The sequence below is a fragment of the Leptonychotes weddellii genome, chromosome X (genome assembly GCF_054177405.1).
Source record: "Leptonychotes weddellii isolate Sample4059 chromosome X, ASM5417740v2, whole genome shotgun sequence".
Classification (NCBI taxonomy): domain Eukaryota; kingdom Metazoa; phylum Chordata; class Mammalia; order Carnivora; family Phocidae; genus Leptonychotes; species Leptonychotes weddellii.
In genome coordinates this window covers 67,558,854-67,561,422 of record NC_138385.1, presented here as the reverse complement: position 1 = coordinate 67,561,422, position 2,569 = coordinate 67,558,854, and the positions used below count along the sequence as shown (strand labels likewise).

At 37.4% G+C, this 2,569-nt stretch overlaps 1 pseudogene; it reads left to right on the top strand.

Moving 5' to 3' along the window:
- Positions 1-1,345: 1,345 nt before the first annotated feature.
- LOC102740844 (small ribosomal subunit protein eS24 pseudogene) lies at positions 1,346-1,747 on the top strand (annotated as a pseudogene).
- The last annotated feature ends 822 nt before the right edge of the window (positions 1,748-2,569 follow it).

The following is a 2,569-nucleotide window of genomic DNA, read 5'->3' as shown; positions in this document are numbered from 1 at the left end:
CAATCATAGAGTGGGACTTTAAAACTCAGCTAGTTGAATAAAGAGTTACTTTTATTTTTCTCTCTTTTTTTTGTATCTTACCACATCATGGAAGAGAAAGGAAGTACCCTGGAGGAAGGATGACAAGGGGAGAGAATGTACAATTCTTGACTTCTTCACCTTCTCCTAAATATTAGATATGCAGTTAAAGTCACAGATTGGTCTAGCATGACCTGGGGTAGAAAAAGAGATGTAAGATTTAAATTAAGTTCAAAATAAAATTGTAAAATAAATGGGATCACATCATAAATATCAATATGAAATCATTCTAAAGATTTAATATCACCAACAAGTTATGGAATTTGGCTAATCCACACAAGTGTGAATGGAATGTTTTCAAATTTGCTATATGGAGAGCAGTTACTGCAAAAAATAAAATTATTTCATGTTTGCACTCCAATGAGCTGAGAGTCCTTAATATGTGACTCTATCTCAGCAACTATTCCTTTTCCTGTCTCTGTCCTTTTGCTTGTTCCTCTTTTCTTTTTTCTGTATTTAGTCCTTCATCACCCCTTCTAAATCTTTATTATCTGTCATAATCTCTTCTCTCTCTTCATATAGCCTTCTACTCTTCTTACTCTTAAACTTATATTCAGTTCTCCTATCATGCCTTTCCCTCCTCTCTCCTGCCTTATTTTGACCACCTTTTGGGTCATACTGAATCTCTACATAGAGTTGATTTTATCAATAAGTTGTCTCACTTTTGAGAGTAAATGAGGGTGCCATTTATAATTTTGCTAATGCAACAAACATAAACCAGTACTGTCTTAGGAAAACTGGGATGCATGGTCATACTATTTGTAGCAGACCCCAATTTAGATAAGTCAAGATGATCAGGGAAGGCCACTATGAGAAAATAATATGAAGTTGATTTCTGTGGGATGCATAAGAATTAGATGGGTGAAGAGTGAGGATAAGTATGTTACTGACAAAACAAATGGGAATGCAGAGGCCCTTAGGTAAGAGTGAAGTTCCGAGTAGTAGGAGAATGGAAAGATGGGAGAGTAGCATGGACTGATGCTGTAGAATTGAACAAAGGAGTTTCTAGAATTTCTCCATTTGTTGGGGGCTTAGGTGGGGCTTTCTGGTTGGAATGAGGATTACCTGTCACCAAGATGCATTTTTATAGCAAGCATAGGGATTTTATTTAGAATTGCATGTTACAGGGCAATAAAAATAGCAGTTTTCTAACAATGTTTTAATAACAAATTGCATGAGATAAACATGAATTTTTGTTAAAGGAGATATTGTTAGTATTTGGATGAAGTGACTAGGGAATGAAGATAAAGAAAATAGGAGGGGGGGCTTGGCCGCCATCATGAACGACACAGTAACTATCCGGACCAGGAAGTTCATGTATAACCGACTACTTCAGCGGAAACAGATGGTCATTGATGTTCTTCACCCCGGAAAGGCAACAGTACCTAAGACAGAAATTTGGGAAAAACTAGCCAAAATGTACAAGACCACACCAGATGTCATATTTGTGTTTGGATTCAGAACCCATTTTGGTGGTGGCAAGACAACCGGCTTTGGCATGATATATGATTCCTTGGATTATGCAAAGAAAAATGAACCCAAACACAGACTTGCAAGACATGGCCTGTATGAGAAGAAAAAGACATCAAGAAAACAGTGAAAGGAACGCAAGAACAGAATGAAGAAAGTCAGGGGGACTGCAAAAGCCAATGTTGGTGCTGGCAAAAAGTGAGCTGGAGATTGGACAACAGAAGGAGTAAAGATGCTGCAGTGGCTTTATCTGGTTGTGCAGATTTTTCAAGAGAGGATCAATAAACTAAGAATGTTAAAAAAAAAAAAAAAGAAAATAGGAGGGGGAGAAGGTTAGAGCCTTGCCCAAGGCACTGCTTGTCCAGGGTAGAGAGTTTAACTTTTATTCTAATTGCAGTGGGAAAACAATGGCAGATTTAAGTGGGAATAATAGGTGGCATAATATGATTTACATTTTAAGATTACTCTAGTTACTGTGTAGAGAACAGATTGTAGTAAGAAAAAGATGGGAAGTTGGGAGGCCAATTAAGAGGCTGCTCAGTAGGCCAGGTTAGAAAGATACTGGTGGCATAGTGTGGGACGGTAGAAAGGGAGAGAAGTTGGCATATATTTAAGGTAGAATATTCAAGATTTGGTGGTTGTTTGAATGTGGAAAAAGAAATGAGGGAAAGGAAGTTGTGATGAAGACTCGAGAGTTTCTGGATTGAAAATCTGACTGCATGTTGGTATTTACTGAGATGAAGAAGTCAAGTGAAGGAATACATGATGATTGTGAGAAGAAGTATATATTCAAAAGCTCAGTTGGGAACATACTAATTTTGAGAATACCAAGACATATCCAATTGGAGAAGTAAGGTATGCAGTTGGATTATGGTTATAAAAGTTATAGCCCAAGTTAGAGTTGGGGATACAGATTTGGGAACAAATAGCATATAAAATGATGTTTCAGACCTTTTCTGAGTTTGTTCACATTCCATTATGGACACTTTACAGAGGAAGTGCTGAGGAAAAACAGGCAGCT